The 7463-nt window shown below is 44.0% G+C and overlaps 1 pseudogene across 1 annotated transcript; it reads left to right on the top strand.

The window, feature by feature from the left end:
* Positions 1-6771: 6771 nt before the first annotated feature.
* LOC311593848 (large ribosomal subunit protein eL21-like) lies at positions 6772-7256 on the top strand (annotated as a pseudogene). Its single transcript has one exon. The product of its transcript is annotated as a large ribosomal subunit protein eL21-like (transcript).
* Positions 7257-7463: the final 207 nt, after the last annotated feature.

Here is a 7463-nt window from a genome sequence, read left to right on the forward strand (position 1 = left end):
CATGCCCAGACCTGCGGGGTACAGGAGAACTCTGCTGACCTGGAAGTTACCATTCAGGAAGATTCTTCCATTAAAATAAATACCTGAGGCTGAATCACAAGAACAAACCAAACCCAAACCCAGGAGAAGGAGAAACATAACAAAGATCTGAAACAAAGACTTAAACCAGACATGGTCAATGAACCAAAAATATTCATTCATTCACCATTAAATAAAAGCATAAAATCTGCTTACACTAAACAAGACAAAAGGAGAGAATGCCCAAATAGAATCTGAGGGAAAACAAACAAACATTAGAACTGACACCACAGACATAAAAGATCATTACCGGTTAAGAAAAGCAATGGGCCAACAAAGTGGGAAAGTTTGAGGAAATTTATTTAAGGACACATAAGTCTTAGCAAAATTGAACTAGAGATGTCTGAAAACTGAGTAGACCACTAAGAAATGATGAGATTCAAAAGGTAATTAAAAGCCTTCCCCAAAGTAAAATCCCTTTTAGTGGACAGTTTCATTGATTAGTCTCACCATACTGTTTTTATTTAATTTTTCTCATACAATACATTTTTATCATGACTTCTAAACCAAAAACCAATACTTCTTCTTCTCATACAGACCCACAGAATTCAAACAGAGAAAACACAAACTCATTCTGTGAGGCTAGGGTGACCCCGCTAACAAAAACTGTGGAGACCGTGTATATGTACATTCATACATCTACAGAATGATATCCTCAATAATCATAGATACGAAGATCTTCAGTAGCACAGTAGCAAATCGAATTCAGCGCCACATCAAAGAGATCAATATGCCAAAATCAAGTTGTTCCATCTCGGGGATGCTGAGATGGTTCAACATACACAAGCAATGAAAGAAACAAAGTGTAAAACCGTACAATCATATCACAGATGCAGAAAAAGCATGTGCTAAAACTAAACATCCTTTAAGATGATGTCCTGAACAAATAGGGCATATATGGATCATACATCAATACAATAGATATCATGTATGACAAACCCATGGACACATTATACCAAATGGGGGACATTAAAAACATCTTTTCTCTAAGATTGGGGAAAAGAGCCGGGCGTGGTGGCCCACACCTTTAATCCCAGCACTCGGGAGGCAGAGGCAGGCAGATCGCTGTGAGTTTGAGGCCAGCCTGGTTTACAAAGTGAGTCTAAGACAGCCAAGGCTACGCAGAGCAACCCTGTCTCGAAAAAAAAAAAAAAGATTAGGGAAAAGATGATTGTCTACTTTTACTCTTACTGATTTATTTCTGTTTCAGCTAGGAAGAATATGGAATAGAAAGCAACAAAAAGTGCTTAATGGGGAGGAAGTCAAATTACCCCTGTTGGCAGAGGATATGATTCTATGATAAAAGTGCCTAACAATTCTACCAAGAGCACATAGAAGTAGTAAACCAATACAGTGACATGGCATGAAACAAAAACTGACAGGCAGAAATCAGTAACTTCTCTAAAGAGCAGTAGTGAATTTTCTGAGAAACAAATTGTGAAAAACATCTCTTTTGCAAAATCCACAAACACAGCAGCATCTAGGTATAAAGTTAACCAAGCAAACGAAAGAACTCTACAATAAAAACAAAAAACAAAAAAACTGATGAAAGACCCTGGAGGAGATAATAAAATAGAAAGTGAAAAGAAAAGTATCCATTCAGGACCCCCCAAGACCAGGTTCTCAACACAAAGGAAATTTATTTGCCCCAGTGGGACAAGGGTCAGAGATAAGGGACAAAGACAGGAGATAAAGGAAGAGGGAGAAGGGGAAGGGAGCAAGAGAGAGGAGGATAGGGTATTTGTCCCAGAGGGGGACAAAGGACTGCCTCTGGATAGAGAGGAGACAGACAGGACCAGTAGGCGAACGGCAATTTATAAAGGTACAAGTGGAATCCCCATATTAGGATGAAGTGTTTAATTTTAATTGGGCATGTTAATTAGGTGAGCCAACGGGAGCCTTAGACTGCTGGACTTCAGTACTTTGATAGCTGGGCCTCGTGGCCAGCCTCGGGAAGAGGAAGTGGACAAGTAAGGAACTAGGCCTTGGGGACTAGCTTTAGGAATGTGATCTACTGGTTTTTAGTGAGGCGGAGGGAATGGCGAAGGGCAAGGCCTGGCAGAGCCACGTGTGCCGTGCTCCAGCTGGCCAGAGTCCCTTCAGAAAGCCCCACCACGGTCCCGGAGGGAAATTACAGTCTTCGAATTCCCATGTTTCTCAGCCCAACCTATAGATCCCATGTGATTCTCACCTAAGGCCAAGGGAATTTTTCAAGGAAGTAGAAATAATGATTTTTTAAATTCAGGTGGAAGCATAAAATACCCACCAACGGAGGAAGCGTTCTTAGGCAGGAACAGAAAAGCTTCAGTTATCACAGTTCTAGGCACGGCACACAAAAGTGAGCCACGAAATAAACCCATATACCCAAAGCAATTGACTTTTAGTTTCCTCATTTTGAACAATATTTTTACTAATTCTTTAAGAATTCTAGTAGCTTTATTTTGAACGTATTCACTGTCCCATCTCCTCCTACAACAATTTCTTTCACCTTCCTATCCTTTCCCACCTGACTCCAGAGTTTGTCAGTTTTTGTTTTGTTTTGTTGTTTTGCTTGTTTTTTGTTTTTGCCCTTTCCCTGTTAAGTTCAGTGTGTTGCCCAGCTAGTCCTGGGACTGGGTCCTGCCCTAGAACCATCAGTTTACCAGGGGTCACATTGTTAAGGAAAAGTGACTCTCCCAGCAGCTATTAAATGTCAAGAGCTCCCCAGCTAGTGCAGAGCTTTCCTGCCTCTCTGCTGTTTTTCTTATCTAGCCGGAACTTGTGCATGATTTGTGCATGCTGTCGTAGACACTGTGAGTTCAGAAGTACATCTGCTCTGTTATGTCTGGGAAACAGTTTCCACGGTGTTTCTAGCTCCTGCAATCTTTCCATCTCTTGTGTAGCAGTTTCTTCCAAGACTGAAACATTTCCATTCTTCAGAGAAGCTCCTTAAACCAGAAGGTAAATAACCCAAAATAGCTTCAGGAAGTCCCAGAAACTTATCAGACTCATTAGGCCCCACCCTTCCGCAAGTAAACAGTAAACATGGCTGAGAGTCACTCCAGAAAAAACCAAGCTACAAAGTAGTCTCTGACCAGACCAGCTGCCTGAAGAAGTTTAGACCAACCGAGTCACGTAGAAAAAGTCACTCTCCAACCTGTCAAGCTGTGGGCAGGCTGTGCAGTGTGTCTCATGTACCCAAAATTTGTGAGCTGTCACCCACGCTGTGGTGCGCTTTGGTAATACAGCTGTCTAAGAGTCATTTCTACACCTGTAAGTAACCCCTCTTCCCATATTCCTATAGGTAACCTCAAATCTTGTCACATAACATAACTGGTTCCTAAACAGGGACACAGCAGCCAAAGATGAGCTGGCAAGGCATGAGTGCATGTTTTGGGCTATGGGTAGCAAGGCAAGCAACTGAGGCTGAGAAGCCTGAGAGGCGAGCATGTGTGTGTGTGTGTGTGTGTGTGTGTGTGTGTGTGTGTGTGTGTGTGTGTGTGTGTGTGTGTGTGTGTGTGTGTGTGTGTGTGTGTGTGTGTGTGTTAACATGCCTTTGTGTAAGGACAGTGGTTGCCTGGTTTTTCCTATGAAAAGCCTTAAAAACCAGGCAAAGCTCGGGACCATTTGACCCCTGCCCTAGTTCTAAGAAACCAGCAAAACAAAACACCACCTGCAGCTTTAGGAAAACACCCGGTGGGGAAAGCCCCCACACAGCCTGCTCTCTGCCCCCAGTTAACCCGGCCCAAGCCAATCATCCTGCTCACAAACCTCAGATACAGCAGCCCAACCAATCAGTTTAAAGGTCAGGTCCTCCCCCTGGCTTGCGGTTTTAGCCTTTATAAGCAGTCTGTAACAGCTACTGGGGTCCTTTGCCTCCTGAGTGTTGAGAGACCTTGACACATCAACAGTTGGGATTTCTGATGTGTCAGTAATAAATTTTACCTATACCTCTCAGCTGGTATGACTTGAGTGGTTTCTCGCGGCAACCCCCTTACTGACTTGAACTCCCAGGGTCCAACATTTTGGAGGGTCCAACACCTATGGGTAGTGAGATATGCACCAAAGGCTGAGCCATCAGAATTAGGAGCATCTCGAGAACCACAGGTTTGTAGTCTTCATCTGTCTGACAAGGGGTTGCATGCTGGCCTGATAAGTGTGTCTACCACATAAATACAAGATGCCCTGGAAACAATTAAAGGGTTGTAGAAGTTCCCAACTTGTGGGTCATGACCCCCTTTGGCAAGCCCCTGTTTACAGAAATATGTACATTAGGATTCAAACAATAGCAAAACTACAGCTAAGAAGTAGCAATGAAAATACCTTTATGGTTGGAGACCACCATAACATGAGGGAACGTATTAAAGCATCACTGCATAGAAAAGGCTGAGAACCGGTGCTTTAGAGGAAGTTACGCAGCCTTTGGGGTTAGTTCACAAGAGTCAAGGTTGTTCCGCTGAGACTGCCCGGCCTCTGTTGTGTGTAAGCAGAAAAGAATCAGAAGCTGAGGTGGAGGCCAAGCAGGAACTTGTTTGTATAAAGGAGCAATTGCAACAAGAAAAGGAGATGTGTCCTCCTCCTCCTCCAAGTTAGCCTCTGGTTTGGCAAGTGAATTAGATACATGGGAGGATAGAGTAGCCGTGCTGGCTTGCAAGTTCTTAAGGCTTTGGGGGGCTAGAAGGAAAGAGAGCAGAAGCCAGAGCTATGTTCAAAACCCCTTCCTGGGATCGGTGGAGGACCCTGGAATCCATGGGAAGATTCAGATAAAGAGGAGAAGAGCATGCTAAGAGCACTGGACGATATCCCGCAGGCCCAACCTTTAGGAGAAAACGAGAGAAAATCTGTAATCCGGTGTGTAGATCAGATCATTAACCGTGGGCCGTTGCAAGAAATTAGGGTGATCAGAAAACACTCAGCACTTGAGCTGCTGGAATTAGGGGAGACTTTTAAACAAGCAATGGAAGAACTGGAAACAAGGAGGCTTGTGAGGCTGTGGGACACAGGAGTGGAGGAAGTCAGTCAGCCATAGAGACAGAGAAACTGAGTAATGTAACTACCCAGTGTTCCTTAAGGCAAAGGCCGTGGAGGGACCTGCATTGGCTCAGGACCTCAAAACCAAGCTTTCACACAAAGACTTTATTTGCCCCAGAGGAATGGAGGGCAGAGAATAAGAGGCAAAGACAGGAAACAGGAAGAGGGAGAAGGAAGAAGGAACAAGGGAGAGTGGGAAAGGACTATTTATCCTGGAGAAGAGGACAAAGGACTGTCTCTGGGTAGAGAGGAGACAAACACGCCACATAGGAAAATGGCTGTGTATAAACATACAAGGGGAAACCCCATGTTAGGATGAGGTGTTTAATTTTAACTGGGCATGTTAATTAGGTGAGCCAAAGGGGGCTTTTGGTTAATAGACTTTAGTACTTTGATAACTGGACCTTGGTAGACCACAACAGAAGCAAGTGGCTAGATAAAGGAATAGACATTGGTGGCTAGCTTTAGGAATGTAATCTAATGGCTTTTAGCAAGGCAGACAGAATGGGGAGAAGGGTAAGACTTCACAGAGCCATGTTTGCCATGCTGGACCTAGCTAGAGACCCTGCAGGCTGTATGACCTGAGACAAAAGGGGCAAGTCAGTCCCTGTTGGACTGGCTTCTCAGAGCCATTAGGAACACTTGGTTATCTCTGTCTAAAGTCCCCATAAATACGGCACTATTGAGGGAACTGGGAATAAGGGCAGCTGTGTTTGAACCCCAGTTCACTGGGCCAGACAGAACTATGTCCACAGAGGAATTGAAGAATAGGTTGATCCAGCAGAGACCTGAGCCTTAGCAGCTTTGCTGAACCCTTGGTAGGGCAAGGTCTTTATAAGGAAAGGCCTTAGCAGATATGAATGGCCTAGACCAGCATGCGGATCTGGAAAGTGAGAGAGCAGCCAACGGGGCATAAGAAAAAGGCAAAACAAAAGAAGAGGTCTGTCTGTGTAGGCTCAATTTTCTTAACAATTATATTTTATTATGAACTCACTAATGGAGCATATCTCACTTACAACCCGACTAACCCAAACAATAGGAAAAGGAGATTAAAGAACACAATAATGAAACCTTAAGAATATCAGTTCCAAGGAACGATTCTTCCAGTGTAGTCAGCAGGACCTCAGCAAACTCGCAATTCAACCAAGGTTGCTGCTGGAACCTGGAACAGCAGCTGAGGCCCAGAACCTCAGTTGGAGCCCAAAGCCTTGAAGCATTCCCTGGAGCAGTTCTCTCGAGGAGGTCTCTAGAAGTGCAGGGGTGAACAGCCAAAACAATCCCAAGTCCTCTCCCAAGCCTCCTGTTTTGGAGATAGATAGATAGATAGATAGATAGATAGATAGATAGAGATAGAGATAGATAGAGATAGATAGATATAGATATAGATAATAGATATAGATATAGATATAGATATAGATATATTCTCTCAGAGTATCTACTAGGATGTTTTCAGTTGACTTCTAAGTGGAAAAACATCCTGCTCGCTCTCTCTCACTAGTCTGTTCCTCATCCCACACTTGGGATCAACACAAAAACATGTTTATCTCTCCTACAGGTCTTGTTTCTTTGAAGACAAGTGTGGCATGACTCGTGTTGACCAGGAGTTCCCAAGGAAAACCAGGTTGGTAGAAAGCCAGTATTGCCCTTTTGGGCATGGCAGCCATCCTGCAGTAACTCGCCAAAATGACAAACATGAAGGAAAAGAGGAGGGGCACTCGCTATGTGTTCTCTAGACCTTTTAGGAAGCATGGAGTTGTTCCTTTGGCCACATACATGCAAATCTACAAAAAAAAAAGAGTGATATTGTAGACATCAAGGGAACTGTTCAAAAGGAATGCCCCATAAGTGTTATCATGGCAAAACTGGAAGAGTCTATAATGTCACCCAGCATGGTGTGGGCATCATTGTGAACAAGCAAGTTAAGGACAAGATTCTTGCCAAGAGAATCAACGTGCGCATTGAGCACATCAAGCGCTCTTAAGAGCAGGGACATCTTCCTGAAGCGAATGAAGGAGAATGACCAGAAGAAGGAGGAGTAAGCCAAGGAGAAGGGCATCTGGGGTCAGCTAAAGCACCAGCCTGCGCCACCCGGAGAATCTCACTTTGTGAGGACTAATGAGAAGGAGCCTGAGCTGCTGGAGCTCATTTTGCGTGAATTCATGGCCTAATGTACAAAAGGAAATAAAGGGACCTAGATTTAAAAAAAAAAAAAGGAAGCCAGACTGTGTTGAGGAGCTTCCTCCTGAGGCTTTAACCCCCTAGGAACAGTTCTCAGGATACATCCACAGTGGAACAAAGCAGGTGGAGATGATCAAGCCTGTTCCAGAGGGATTAGACATACAGACTAGGGAGTGTGCATGTAACTCCAGCACAAG

Source organism: Acomys minous, assembly GCF_964271855.1.
Source record: "Acomys minous genome assembly, chromosome: 1".
NCBI classification, from domain to species: Eukaryota; Metazoa; Chordata; class Mammalia; order Rodentia; family Muridae; genus Acomys; species Acomys minous.